Source organism: Pararge aegeria, chromosome 15 (genome assembly GCF_905163445.1).
Source record: "Pararge aegeria chromosome 15, ilParAegt1.1, whole genome shotgun sequence".
NCBI lineage: Eukaryota > Metazoa > Arthropoda > Insecta > Lepidoptera > Nymphalidae > Pararge > Pararge aegeria.
The window spans coordinates 6,034,864-6,051,155 of record NC_053194.1 but is presented as its reverse complement, the minus strand read 5'-3'; the positions used below and the strand labels follow the sequence as shown (position 1 = coordinate 6,051,155).

General features: G+C 35.2%; 2 non-coding genes across 2 annotated transcripts; both read left to right on the top strand.

Moving 5' to 3' along the window:
* Nucleotides 1-1,213: 1,213 nt before the first annotated feature.
* Nucleotides 1,214-1,285, top strand: Trnap-cgg. Its single transcript has one exon. It is a non-coding gene; the product is annotated as a tRNA-Pro (tRNA).
* Nucleotides 1,286-6,042: 4,757 nt separating this feature from the next.
* Nucleotides 6,043-6,114, top strand: Trnap-ugg. The gene has a single exon. It is a non-coding gene; the product is annotated as a tRNA-Pro (tRNA).
* The last annotated feature ends 10,178 nt before the right edge of the window (nt 6,115-16,292 follow it).

The following is a 16,292-nucleotide window of genomic DNA, read 5'->3' as shown; positions in this document are numbered from 1 at the left end:
AAATGAAAAATTTAAATAGTTGAAAATTTGGAAAAGAGCAACTGCTGAGTTTCTTGCTGGCTTCTTCTCGTTAAATCTAACTTCCGAACCAGTGGTAGAGTCACTACAAACAGGCAGATTTGACGTTTCGCACTAGGTTTCCGAACCAGTGGCAGAGTCACTACAAACAGACAGATTTGACGTTTCGCACTAGGTTGTCGAAGATCTTATATTAGGCCTGCTTGAAATAAATGAATTTTGAATTTATTTATTATTGAATATTATTTTGAAATTATAACCAAAACCTTTTTTTTTTAATTTCTTTTTGTGATATTTTACAACAAGGCGACTGCAATCTCACCTGGTGGTAACCTAGCAGATTATTTGTACAATTTTCATAGATGGATAGAAGTATAACTATGCAACTATACATGGAAAGAAAATCCTTACCCCACGTATCAGACATGTATGTTTAAGTTATAGGCATAAGTAATGTACAAGCATTTTTAGTTCAGTTTATAACTTTTTCGTGCGACCGTATTGTCGTCGATCACTCTCTTCGATTCGAAAACACCGCAAGCTCTTTACAGCACGGGGCAATATCGCACCCACTAAAATGGAATTGATCACAAAATACACTCTATACTTCATATTGAGAGGCTGTAAAACTTCTAAATAAGATGCCGTCAAATATTGCAACTAACGGAGAGAGAAAGCGTGGGAGATTCGTTGACAAAAAACAATATTTTGCTTTCTAAAAACTGTTTTCCGCTAAGGAGCAAATAATAAGAAAATTCATTTCGGTAGATATACAACTGTGATTTCTTAGAAAGAAGAGACAAAATTATTATATATTAATAATGGTTAGACCTGTGGACCAGTGGGACCCGGGGGTCAACTCCCAGAATGAGAAAGGTTCAGGCTGTAGTCCACCACGCTAGTAGGCGATTGGTGGTCTTCACACGCCGTTGAGAACAATATGAGAATTCTCAGGAACGCTCACGGTGTCGTCTCGATGTTTTCTTTTACCATCAAAGCAAAAAATTTGTGGTCAGTGCCGGGGTTTGAACTCGGTCCCCTGAAAGTCGAAGCCTTAATTTAACCACAAGGCTATCAACGCTTTTTAATATATAAAGCCTCATGACAGCAAATCATAGCATACATACTTAGGTACATATTATGTTCTAGATTTCATACTGGTATTCTCTCCCCTTTTATGGTCGGGACGCTAACCGGCTCGTTGGTCTAGTGGTATGATTCTCGCTTCGGGTGTGAGAGGTCCCGGGTTCAAATCCCGGACGAGCCCTAGCTTTTGTTTAACTAACATTTTACTAAAAAATTAAGATCAAAAATTAAAGCGTGTATTAGGTATTAATGCAATTTTTAGGACGTTATCCGTAACTTTAAAACTACATGAAATTTTTTTTTGATAATAAATACATTAGGTTAGGTTAGTATGTATGTGCACACTAATTGTATATTCTTATTTTAGTATACTTGTTAAATAAATCAGGGACACGGCGATTTTGTTTAATCTCACTTCTGTAGTTAAAAAAAATAAAGCCATCTTTCACTGAAATTTTCTAATACCCATAAAGCGTTTTAGTTTTATCACAGTAAAAAAGGCCTTTTGCATCAATAACATGCTTCAAGTATATCTTGTGGTACCTTTATCAAGTCTGTCTGTTTTTAGTGACTCTATATGTAAGCAGTTATGACGGCTTTGAAGATAACCAAAAGGTGGACACCGTTAATTTCCTAATTTCGAGCTGGCACTTTTCGATTTTCATTTACAGAAAACATTACTAGCTTACAGTTTAAGGCCCAACTCCAGAATCCAATCGAGTCACTTGTGATCCGTAGTTAAACATGATAATATTTTTTTAACGGCTGATTGGCGCAATTTGTACCGATCCTGCTTTCTGAGTCCAAGACCGTGGGTTCGAATGCCACAACTGGAAAATGTTTGTGTGATGAACATGTTTTTCAGTGTCATAACACAAGCTACGCTTACTTTAGGGCTAGATGGCGATGTGTGTATTATATATCTTTATATATATAATTCTTGTGTGCGTGTGTATGTCACTGAACTCCTCCTAAACGGCTGGACCGATTTAAATGAATTTTTTGGTATGCCTTTGGGTGGCACCCTGGATGGTTTAGATTCACAAATCTACCCGACAGATGGCGCTGGGGTCCGCTTGTTTATTTATATTTTTATAGAGTGGTCTGGTACAATTCACTGGCAAAAACAGGATCCCATGATGGACGTCAAAACATTTGTCACAACCGAGTTATGAATTAAATTAGCAATTAACTAGATTGAATGGATCTAATATGTTTAATTCAGTCAAAATAATGCCACAATTTATAATAACTGCCATCGCGTCTCATTCATAACGAAATACGAGGCGCATGTTGCTGTAAATAAGAACGGTTGGGCCTAAGAACCGTAAGAAAGAGTAATGATCCATTAATGAGCCAAAGAAAACATGTATGCTCAATATATTACAGCTTAATTACCAATAGATTATACTTATCACGGACACTACGAGAAAGAAAAATGCTTTATTTGACCTGATGAAATGTATCCAACATTTACAAGTCTATTAATAAGATAATAGGATAAATGAAAAGCTTCCGTCACATATTAACGTTGGTCGAATAATGCTTTTCCTTTATAACAACCAACATTTTAATCATTCACCTGTTTAAACAAATTATTACCTTTCTATGTAATTGAGTATTATGTATGTTTATAATAGCATAAATATATATCATAAATATCTATTACAGTATATATAAATTTATATCGGTATTTTTGAAGTTAATATGTAAATGTAGTATGTATGTTCATGTAAGTTTATTTTATTTTTTTGTAACATACTTTTCATACTTTTGACGGCCGACTGGCGCAGTGGGCAGGGCCCTGCTTTCTGAGTCCAAGGCCGTGGGTTCGATTCCCACAACTGGAAAATGTTTGTTTGATGAGCATTAAGTGTTTTTCAGTATCTGGGTGTTTATATGTATTTTCTAAGTATTTATGTATATATCATTCATAAAAGTATTCATCAGTCATCTAAGTACCCATAACACAAGCTACGCTTACTTTGGGCCTAGATGGCGATGTGTGTATTGTCGTAATATATTTATTATTTATTTATTTATGTTTATATCCTACGCTGAGCAGTAGTGTTGCCCAAATTCAGTCTTGGTCTTGCAGTCTTGGTCTTGTTCTTGCGTTTTTGCAAGACCAAGACCAAGAACAAGACCGCGTATTTTTAGCAAGACCAAGACCAAGACTGACCGTGCAAGACTTGAGCAAGAACAAGACATAGCCTGCAAGACTCTTGCGTCTTGCAGCTAGGACTTAGCGCTATTTCACGGAGTAGTTAGGTGTAACAGTTCGGTGTATAGGTAGGTAGGTACGCTTAGGAATTCTATGAGACGCAAAAAACTATATCAAAGAATATGAAAAACTGGACCTATGCGCATTACGACTAATACCATAAACATAGCGAATAAAAAAATATCTATTAAAATCAAACTGAGTGCATGCATAGTTATGTTTTAACCATCGGCACTTTGATAATGCGGCAACAAAGGTTTTGTACTTACTTCTCAAAGAAATTTGCCGCTTTTCGGAAGTACATGGTTATGATACACGCGCCGGCGGCTTCTTTTGAAATCTAAAACAATCGTTGCCGCCGCGCCGAAATCATAACATTTGACACTATTCATGCAAAATAATTTCGAATTTTAAGAGTACCTACAGGTGTTCCAAAGAATAAATAAGTTTCAGATTGGTGATTTTAGATTGGTGGAGGACGCATGAGACAGAGTATCCGATTTTATCGAAAATGGCCCGTGATTTTCTCTCAATACCTGCAACTTCAGTACCTGCTGAGAGGTTATTTTCTAAAGCATCATTAGTAATTAGAAAACATAGAAATAGGTTAAGTGATGAGTCAGCCAGATGGTTACTTTGTATTAATTCTTGGTCAAAAGAATTGATATAAAGTATCATAACCTAATGATAAAGCTGTTGATTTGTGTTGTATTTTATTTTTTATTCAAATAAATGATAAATCGTAAAACTCTTTTATTAAATTTCTTATAAGTTGAGGGTTCAATCTCTTTCTAGACAGATAAGTATTGTTCTTTAAAATACAGTCAAGTTATTGTAATTAATTTGTTTTTTTACATGTTTTAGCAAATGTAAGCTTATAAATCATAAATGTTTATTAAGTAACTGTTACTTCCATGGAAAACGACATATAGGTCAGTTGATTTTTCGAATTTCTTATCAAATCTTCAGTTATTTATTAATCTGCTTGATCTTTACTATGGCTATGTTAATTCAAGCTCACAATGTTCCAATTCTAATACGTTTTTCTAAGATTTAAAGTAAACTTTAATAAATAGTAATAGACTAATAGGTAATTGCAAGACTTGCAAGACTCTTGCTGCATGACCAAGACCAAGACCAAGACTGGGAGCGCAAGACCAAGACCAAGACCAAGACCAGGTGTATTGGCGCAAGACCAAGACCAAGACTGGCTAAGTCTCGTCTTGTTCTTGCATTTGGGCAACACTACTGAGCAGTTGGTTCCTGAAGGGCGAAGTAATCGAGAAAGTATAGGTCTTAATTCTTATGTGCCTGTAACTACATACAGGCATCTGTGTTCAGGAACTTCACAATCTTGTTCCTCCTTCCCCGTTCTTCCACAGAACAGCGAGACACCGTGAGCGGTGGCATCCTTATGTGGTTGATATTCCATCAACACGCACGAAACGTTTTTTATCCACGTTTCTGATACGTGCCGCTAAGATGTGGAACGCCCTCCCGGCAACTGTGTTTCCTGCCACGTATAATTTGAGTACCTTCAAGGCTAGAGTGAATAGGCTATTTCTAGGTAAGCGTGCTCCAACCTAGACCTCATAATTGCTTTCTAACGGGCATGATTGTCGTCAAGCGTTGGCCTATCGTTAATAAAAATACAAGACCTATTTTAGGTATAACTGACAGTCCTCTCTGCAGAGCATGCATGGAGACGGAAGAAACACCGACACACGTAGTGCTCCAATGCAATGGAGTAGCAGAACAACGCACAGCACACCTTGGCTCCTCAGCAACACTCCATGAAGCACTGGCGACCTGGGCGGCCTGCTAAGCTTCTGGATTGAGCTCGGCTGGCTGGAGTGATCCAGCGGGGAGCCGCATCAGTGGCCATACGTACACCGGACGGTTCCAGCCCAACCAAGTGCGGAAAAGCCCAGGAACAGAAGAAGAAGAAGGCTCTAGACCGATCCCTCAAGTTGAGGGACACAGGGCGGCACGCTAAAGGACGTGTTCCTAACAAGCCCTGCGAAGTTTTGATTTATTTACAAGCGATGTTTTTCCACTTCAGGCGGGCCAGTAGCTTGGTCCGTCAATTATTACTATAAAACAACTGATCAGTTATGTCAGATGTTCGGATTTGGATGCAGTGAAATCAAAATGTACCAATATAAATTTCTTGCTTTTTAGTTGTTTTACAAAATCGATTCTTTTTTGTAAAAAACATTTTTCTTTAATATCAATAATAATTTTAGATTACGTATAAATTTATGTTTTGTTTAATTAATTAATTAATTACTAAACTTCTCGTCCAAGGCATTTTAATTGCTGTCGCAGATTATATCATATCAAGTTTTTTATTACCTTAATGTTTAAAAAATCGCTTGTCTTGGAGATCACATTGAGTGGCCTATGCTGGAAAGCAAGACAATGAAAAAGCGGTGTCTAATATAAAACTTAATTTGTTATCAAAACGGTATTTACTTTCGTAGTAGGTACCTACTAAGTAGAAATAAGATCAAATGTAGTTTATAAAATTGTTAATAAAGGTTATTATTATAAAAGTAATTATAATAAATACCCTATTAAACCCGGAACCTGGCACTCTTAAGACTTACCACCGCACCAGGTAGGCCAACAAAGTAACCAGTTTATAAGTTTCGTAATAACTAAAGGCTGACTTATTTTCCACATGACGCTAAATTTCAACACCATTATCAAGCGGCTCGTTGGTCTAGGGGTATGATTCTCGCTTTGGGTGCGAGAGGTCCCGGGTTCAAATCCCGGACGAGCCCACATTTTAAACGGTTTTTTTTTTATTTTATAACTATATTAGAAATACAACTTATATAAACGTGTTTAATTTTTTTTTAACCCTTTAAAAACAACACTTAAAGTATTATATATTATGCAGACTTGATTTATTGTGCACAATGATTGCACTTGTTTCTAACTATTCGGTGATGTCCATTGACAATTTCCACCCTTCATAAGGTTCTCAACCGACTTAAGAAAAAGGAGGTTCAGAAATAGACTGTGTTTTTTTTTGTATTGCAACGCAATACACGCTTGTTACGCAATTACTCCGCTTATAGTTAATAATACACCGATTTTGATTTTTTTTTTGGGTATATACCCTTAAACCCTTAGAGGTGGTCCCATTTTAATATGGTGAAGATCAATTGACAAAAAAGAACCGACTTTGTATAACAATATTAATTTCTTGCTTTTTAGTTGTTTTACAAAGTCGCAAATTCTTTTTTGTTAAAAACATTTTTCTTATATATAAATAATAATTTTATAATGTGTATAATTTTCTTATATATAATATATAAATTGGAGCACCTAGATCATATACTTAAAACACCAGAAATCTATTTCGATCTTAGCAAAATATTAAAATATTCTTTTTGTAATGTTACTTTACATGAACACATCGAACTGACAACCATTTCCTTTAAAAACTCGATTAGATATATTTATAAGCAAACTTGAAAAAGAATGCGTTATATATGGAAGGATTCAACGTACCTACCGCCTGCAAGGCTGACGCGATCACAATTGTAAAAATTACTGGCTCGTAGGACCGTCTTTGTACTCTAAATACAGTATGATCGTGTTACATTTTAGGAATATTACCTGAATTACTACACTACAAAAAGCACTCATACACATACAATAAATTTTCAACCGCCTGCGAAACCAAACCCGAAATTAATAGCTCTACTTGAAGTTTGAACTAAACACCAATACTTTGAAAAGATTTATAAGGTGACTTATCCACAGATGCGGTTCGACCGGTCCTTTATATATGTCAATGAGGAAAACAAACAGTATAAATAAATAAATAAAACATCAACGAGGATAACTACGATAAAAGTCAACAAAGCCTGTTATTTTTTAGACGCACCCCTATGATCAGGCGGTCAAATTTTAATAAATCACTTCCTGCTCCGGTATATCGATATTATTTCAAATCCAGATAAAGTTCCCCGTATTCAACGAAAAAATAGAACAAGTAATAGCCAAACCCTATTTATTTCTCATACAATCTTATCGAGTTATCGCCTCAAATTACGGTGGAGGTACCGTATTATGGAAATTCCTTCGATATGGGTAATATTTTGGAAATGCCAATTTACATATAAGTACGAACCCACGCCTTGTAATCAAATACAATTTTTTTTAGGTCAATAAATTAGGAAAGAAAATCTATCATTGAATATCGAAAGTCAGAAGACGGGGAATTTAGGAAATGTTAACAAGCAAACCGGTTTAAGTAACATTAATAATTCAGTTTAGACATTACAATAAATTGCTATAATAACGGATATATTTGTCAATTTTTTTGACTGCGCTTATTCAAACTCTTCTAATATGACATGTATAGAGGAAATGATTATGATGCATATCTTTATTATAATAGAAGTCAGTTAGCACCATTTCATTAGTGTTCCGTAGTCAAATAACAAAAACCTTATAATTCCATCTCAGCCAGCTGTGTTTCTTGTCGGTTTCTTCCTTGTAGAATTTATTATGCAAACCGGTGATAGAGTAAATTTAAACAGCCAAACTTGACATAACAAATTCGCTTAGATATTATGCATATTATGGCTTTGCGCACATTTCAGAGTACCTGTAAGACGTTTATTTTGTGAAGTATTATTGTTGATTTTTAGTATAAGAAACTATAAGCTATAGTTACAGACCTGAATTTATTTTTCCTATGAATATTTACTTAAACTGATGATGTTAAACTTAATATTCATAGAAAAAATAAAACCCTATTCATTGCGAATTATCACTAATACAGAGATTACGGGATATTTGCGGGTAATATTTGGCAAGCGGCATGTGGAAACCTTAAATGTGGAAACGTGGATTGTATACGACCATCAGTAAAGCTGATGCAGAAGTTTAATATGTGTAATTATTGTCTTAAAAAATGTGCACCTGTAGGTAAAAAGGTTTTTTTTTAACTTATAGGTGCACATTTACTTATAATTGACGGACCGAGAAGGTGGTCCACCTGATGAAGAGTGTGAACCTACTATACATTTTATCAGTATCACCACAATCAGTGGCGTGCATTGGGTTCCTTACCAGGGTATGCATACTGCAGGAAAATTGAATGTAACAGCTAAAATTCTCCTCGTATACAGGTTATATATCAATATTAGGGTATGCAGTGCTTTTGTGCATATATGAAGTGCACGCCACTGACCACAATGCCCAAATACCTAACCAAGCGTTAATTGGATTGCTTAATCCGCCAAAACTGTTTGATGTTTGCGAGAACAAAAAAAATGCTCCTAAGCAAAGTTTGACTTACGAAACACGTTAGTTACAGTACATTAAGTCATAAAACCTTTTTTACTGCACGCTAACAAGCTACGCAATTAATAATTACTATTTGCCATATTTACCGTAACAAGGTAGAACTAATTGATAAACATAATACTAATGAAGATACATCCGCATTCTTTCATTTCAGTATCCTTGGTAGGTATAGATTTGCACAATTGTATTCGAATCGTTACGGAATCGTTTTAAAATATCGAAACAATAACATCAGTTTCTAAAAACCTGTCAAGTGCGTGTGGAATCATGTGAAGTGTTGGGTTCCGTAGTTTATACTTTATAGTCACAATATAACATACTTACAAACTAACGATTAACTACATTTTTAAGTTTGTCTTAGTTAGCACTCTACTGTGACAGTTATCCTTTTAACTTCATTGTACATGCTATTATATCCAAAAACAACTCTTTAGATTCACAACATATAAAAAATAACTTATTTATTTATTTGTTCATCATCATAATCATTAATCATCAACCCATTACCAGGTAAAGGCCGTAGTCCACCACGCTGGCCCAGTGCGGATTGGTGGACTCCACCCACCTTTGAGAACATTATGTAGATCTCTCAGGCATAGATTTCCTCACGATGTTTTCCTTCACCATTGAAGCAAGTGATATTTTAATAACTTATAACCCACATAACTATGAAAAGTTAAGAGGGGCTGGGATTCGAACTCGGCCCCCCGAAAGCGAAGTCGAGCTCCTACCCAATGCGCTATCACCCCTTATTAGTAATAGTCTTTTATTTATGTAATCTAGTTTATTTATTTGTTTGTTTGTTTGAAGTCTTTATTGCACACACACATTTCATACAAATTAAACACAAATACAGAAGAAACTTGAAAATAAAGGTGGTCTTACCACTAAAGCGATTTCTTCCAGACAACCTTTGACTTTAGGAAAAACGAAGGAATTGTATGTAGTTATTCCTATGTAGTTTTTTAATTATACACTACCTGCAGTGTGTTTTCCTGATTGTAAAGTTGCATGGCAGATCGCTACTGAGCGATTAGGCCGCCTTCGTCGTCTTTATATTTTTGCATATCTTTCATTTACTCAACTTGTACTGGTGTGTAAATAAAGAGTACTAATACATAAACAATATATTGCACATACGTATTCGGAAACTCGGTTAGAAATGTACCATATAAGCTTCTTTTTTACACGTGCATGTTTTAGGTTGCTCGCAAAGTGCTTTCACTTCTAATTATATTCCAGCTCACAACGTCGCTAGTAGAAACATTGTAGAAGGCTACATGTCCGTCCGATTGTCACTTAGTTGCTTTGGGAAAGAAAAAAACCTTTTTGAATTCGTACGCGTGTTAGCTTATATTTTAGGCTAGCAGTTATCTAAGACAGGTTTTCTGCTATCCTGTTTTCCTTGGTGCAAAAAAACTCCCTGCATAGATCTTACCAAAACTGACAAAGTAGTCATGACATCTGTTCTGTCGGCTTAAAGTATTTCCTTGATCACTCCTTGCTAACTTTCCGAATATTTATTGCATTCCGAATACTTAACGGTCAAGCTGATAAACAAAAATGAAATAAAATATATGTATTAGGACTATTTTATGATTATATATATTATTTACTAGCTGTTATGCGCGACTTTGTCCGCGTTTGTTTTTGTTTTTAAAGCATCCTATAAAAGCAGTTCATTTGAGAGATGTCTGGCAGTAACAGCAGCAAGAAATTGTAGAATGTTCTGGGTAAGCTATAATAACTGGAGTCAGTAAATAGATAGTACCTACGTTGGAGTTTTGAAGGAGAATTCAATGTACTTCGGTTTTAGCTTTTATCACATAAAAAAGAGGTGAAGAAAAAGAAAAGGTGAAGTGCGTGCAGGAATTCGAACTCTCCCCCGAAAGTAAAGTTGAAGTTAACCCACAGGGCTCTCACCACATTCATGTAGTACATCATTTGTATCTATAGACAATTGTTTTCTTATGACATTTCGTTAATTCTTAAGTGTGGAGTTCGCTGCTGTCGCTGAGGAGTTATTTCCCGTACCAAAAGCAATATTGACCAGATCTTCACAAAATTAAACTTATAATACAGTAGGTATATCTGATAAAAGAGCTAGGTACCTATTGTGAAAATCGGTTAAGGTACGGCGGAGTTATGAAGTAAAATCTACAAAAACTTTAATCGCATTTCCCGAACGAGTCCTGTTTTTTTCCGTGATGTAAAGTTATTGTAGATGAACCAAATTGCATTAAAATCCGTTCAGTAGACAAACAGACAAAAATTCCAATAATTGATTTTTAAGTTCTATTGCTTATTTTCAGCGTCTCCCAGGTATCTATCTATCGGCAAAAATTTTTAATGTACAGACCCAGCTAGTCTACGATTTTATTATATGTATAGATATAGATATGAGCTGAATTATTGTCACAAGAAATATTGCGAATGATTTACAATTAAGTAATCCACCTTTAAGTAGATTTAAAATAAAGGGTAACCTTTATTTTAAAACTACTTAAAGTTGGCAAGGGCATACTAGCTGACCATATTTACGGGAATTAAAAAAAGTTGTTGTCCGATTCTCAGACATACCGAATATGCACACAAAATTTCATGAGAATCGATCAAGCTGTTTCGGAGGAGTTTAACTACAAACACCGCGACACGAGAATTTTATATATAAGATATAAACATAACGTGTAAATGAAAACCGGAATATTACTTCACGTGCTTTAGAGGTATAGTTATTATTTACTGTCTCTGAGACTTTTCTGTGAAAACGAAACGCTAATAGTTTTGGAGAAAGCCACTGCCAAAGTTTTTACTAGAAGAAATCGTATTCAACCCTAACATCACATGCAAAATTAAAATCAACTGACTCCTGTCAATTGAATAGGTACGCGTCGCGTAGCGTTAAGCGTAGGCACTATGGTCGTTTCGAAATTTTATCTTCAATAGGGTTGTCATAAGTAAACACTTAGAATGCTTTGAATAAATTTGTATGGAAAAATAGATATACTCCTTTTGATTTAATATTTTTACAGGGTGATTCCTTATGAAGTATACTCGTGCACCGTTCAACAGTCTTTCGTAATTTGGTTACATATAGTATATAGAAGAGAATTCTGTATACATGGTATATAATAGAGAGTTCTGTATGCTTATATATGCTTTCTATATGGAGAAATAAAAATTATTAAGAAAACTCGGAAAAACTAGGAACCGATGAATTCTAAGGTTACCACCCAACTCAAAGTTACTTAATTTATACCTTAGGTGGCTCAATCTTTCAACCGGTTCTATGTTTATTGCTAACAAAACGCTATCGCAAAGCGGCCAACTACGAAAAATCTTTTTTTAAGTGAAGATAAAAGTCGTAAAACTGTCTTAATTAATTGGTTAAATAATCAATACGACTGAACGACTACTTTATTAAATGACTAATGGTCGAAAACAACTTTATTGAGTAGTAAACTTTATGACGGGCTTTGATAACAATTCGTCTTGTTAGTATAAATATCTACAATGGAGTATATTTCGCTCGATGTTCCTTAAACATTACGTAGTTATGGCGAGGCCACCAAAAAGGAACAAGTCGTGTTAAATCTAATCTTACATGCAATTATAATAATTACCTGATAATAATAATGTCTAGATATCTTTTTCTCATTCTATACCTATGAAATACAACGAGATATGCATTGTAAAGAGGCTCACTAGGTAGGTACTATCGCCTAAAGCAGTAGGTATTATTTTAAAATTGTTGATATTTAGGGATCGGCATGTCATATTGTACTTTCATATTAAAAATAAGCCACTGATTTAATATGGTAGCCCTCAGACGTGTTGCGTTTGTCGATTCATAAAAACTACAAATTTCTCTTCGGTAGGCTTTACTTAATGTCACCATTGAGTCGACTGTAGAAATAAAAGGTGACGGTGACACCTACTTTTTTAAGTTCTGACTTACTGACTGACTGACAGACAAAATGAAACAGTCTCTTTATAACTAGAAAATAAATTACGATTTGCACAAGTCTATCCCTTAGGGCTGAAGTCTGTTGCATAACATTTAAACTACCGGAACGCAAAAAAGGAAGGCTATAAGTTTGTCTATGCTTTGTCATACTAGCCCTCAATCGGTGGAACCGATTTGAATGCGATTTTCCGTAATGCAATCGTATTAGTTCTGGGCAGTTGCTTCTATACTTTTTAAAACTTTAAAACTTCAAGGGGGCGCTACAATCATGTTTTTAATTTATTTATTTTTAATTTACATAAGAATAGCCAGAGGAAAAGGGGCATACCGATGGGGTAAAAGGTCAGTAGGTGCATGATAATGAAAACTATAAGCTACTGTTTTTGTTTGTTTCGCGATGTTTTTGCCCACTGCGATCGGCCGGCATAACAGTCCTACGACAGTGACATAAATACTTCAAAACCATTGAGTTTTTTTATATCTGATCTGCGGTTCCAGCATAAGATGGCGGGTATAAGTTTATCACGGGGCCTTCGGAAGTAGGTTTTCGCAATGCATTCAAAATTTTAGATAGATACAATGAAAACTGCAATTACTTACGACTTATAACTCCACTGCAGGATTCCTATCAATTAAAGTACCTACTAATATTACAGAGTTCAGAATTAATATAACTATCCGTATCCGATGCGGATAGAGTTTCTACTTTCATCCGAAACGGCCGATTTGCGCCTGGAACGACCCTGCTTTTTGAGTCTAAGGCCGAGGATTCGATTTCCGCAACTGGAAAATGTTTGGGTGGCGAACATGTTTATATTTCAGTGGCTGGTATATATATGGCTGGTATATATGGTTCTTATATGTTCTCTATGTGCTATTGGTGTTAAAGATCATGACACTGCAACTTCTGTAGGTAGTGCTACTACCGACTTTTTGCAAGATATAACTTTCGCTAAAACACAAAGAAAGAGCACTATAGAAGGTATAGGTAAGACATTCTTACCGTAATAACTAAATACAAACGGTAGTACAATTAAAAAAAGAAAAAAATCGAATGTATGTAACATATTCATGTTTATAATATAACCGGTTTAATTTCTATAGAGATGAATTTGTGAAGCAACATTTACACCGACTGATAGCTTTTTATTTTCTTAATATACTTATTTATTATCTTAACTTCTCATTTTTTCCAACCAGCCAAGCATCTTCATTCTTAAGGCAAACAACCTCAATATTATTAATCTTTGGGTTACCTGCCTCAACAGCGGCAGCGTTGCCTTCAGGCGATGAGAGCACTCCTTGAATTAAATTATTTATCGATTTGTTAATACGGATGTAAGAATTATAACCCTTAACATATCGCCCATGTTGCGTGGATTATATTCTTTATTGCCTTCTACAACCATAAAAAGTAAGTGAATTCAAGGTAGGTACCTGAAACTGATATTATATCAGTTCGAGATATTATGGTTTGTCTCTATCAATGCGTCATCTCTATTTTTAACTGTGCAATTTAAACAGTTACTTATATAAAATTAACTTTTTTTAAATTTAAACCTACTTATTATAAATAAATAAAACATTATTGTTTAAATCTCGATTACATTACGCTAACTTAATTATGGAACATTTTTGCGCTCGAGAGGGTCGCACTAGCTTATTAATTAATATTTAAAGTAAGGAAAAAAACAAAAGAAATATTTCTATAACGTTAATTAATGGAATTTGTAGGAATGGTCTCGAGGTTTTTGCACGTACCCTGAATGTAATAACGTTATAATAATGTTATATATTTACGATCCTTCGAGCCGGTATCGTGTAACTATTGAAACTTTACAAATCTATTTAAAAAAAAAACAGGACAGTTAACTTAATCTTCATCATCATCATATCAACCCATTACCGACCCACTACAGGGCACGAATCTCTCCCACATTGAGAAGAGGTTAAGGCCGTAGTCCAACACACTGGCCCAATCTGGATTGATGGCCTTCAGTTTACTGAATTAAAAAATAACTAATAACTATTCAGTCGGTTTGGTTGTGGTTTTTTCTTTACGCATGTATCAACTCAGAGCAAGTCCTTAATTAAGTTTCAAGGTTATGAGCTACGTAACAAGCTTTAAAGGTAGAAAACACTACAATTACGAATGGTATTGTGGTATTGAGTTAAAAAACAAAAACTGACCAAAATTCCGAAATGCTGCCCTTACCTACACATTGTTTTCCAATAAATCGATAACAATCGAAATGGCGCCCGAAGCGTCACCAACTGTCACCGGTGTAAACGAGCGCATTAAAACGGAACGACTTCAAAGTAATGGACATAAATTATACGGTCATCTATGTCACTCAAACCGAAGGACCTGAGGAAATATGCTTTGACGGAAGCCAGGTAGTTAAGATTTGTAACAAAAATATGAGATAACACCAGTTAAGATGTTAAATTTTATTAGGAACTAACAAAGTGGAAATAATTTACGCTCTTTCGAATATCGACCAGTAGATAACGACTTTAACGATGAATTTGTCTAGGAGGGCTCGTATAACATGAAAAACGACGTTTAAATTAAACATACTATATTGATAAAGGTACAGTACCACTTTATCTTTATTTGTTATTGTTATAATGTATTTCAGACCAACTTAAGATCTGTCGATTTCTCTTAATTTGCCCTTTTCAATGAACCCTTTTCATATGAATAAGCAGTGTCGAAGCATAGCAGTTTATGAAGATATAGTACCTAACTCCTACAGAGAATATAAACAAGCTAAATAGCAACAAGTACTTCACAAAAAGGCATTTATTTTTTGTTTCAAGCCAATTTCAAGCGACAAATATTAAATTGAAGGTTTGTAATTTCAAATTATAGCCCTCCTAGAACAAGAATATGGCAGTCCGTTACGACAGTGATGCCGTAACTTATACAAGTATACAATGCACGGTGGTTACAAGTAAATTACTCAAATCACTTGTAATCAGCGCCTAGGAAGCAAACAATAGAGCAATAAATGCGACTGGAGTCGACGACTCGTGAAAGCTACCAGTATCGACAACAAATAAATCAGGAACAACCTAGAGCGTTACCTTTGCACCAGAGAAAATATTGAACAAACAAACAGTTCATAAGTCAGTTTTCTGTAACATAAAACACGCTACGAGTCGTAGAAGTGGGACAGCGTTACGGACAATAACGATCGTATCTTCACAAGTTTTGAATGATTTGTTTGTAGAAACCAAGTTGTAACTTGTTACTAATTTGCGTAGGAAAATTCTGTAGTTTCTACAAGAAATCAGTTTTCTCATTGTTGTGTGGTAACACAAGCTTAAGGCTTTTTTCCACCAGAATATTTCGTTGGTGAGATGCGTGGCAAGGGATGTGTGAAACCCGCCAATAGAATCTCTTTTTGTTCTAACTTTGAGCCTATCTAAGCCCTGATTATCATACTGATCCTCAGCGTATTTATGCCTCTCTCATAAGAGAGAGACATTTAAAGTTTGCTACGTTGCTCCAATACAATATGAATAAAGTCTATCATCAATACCCTCTATAGGCTATTGAGGCTATAGGAGTCCGCTGCTGGACTAAAGACCTCTCCCAACGGGTTTGCACTTAATACCCACGTTGAGCAGACGGGTTGGTGATCGCGGTAGATAGTGATA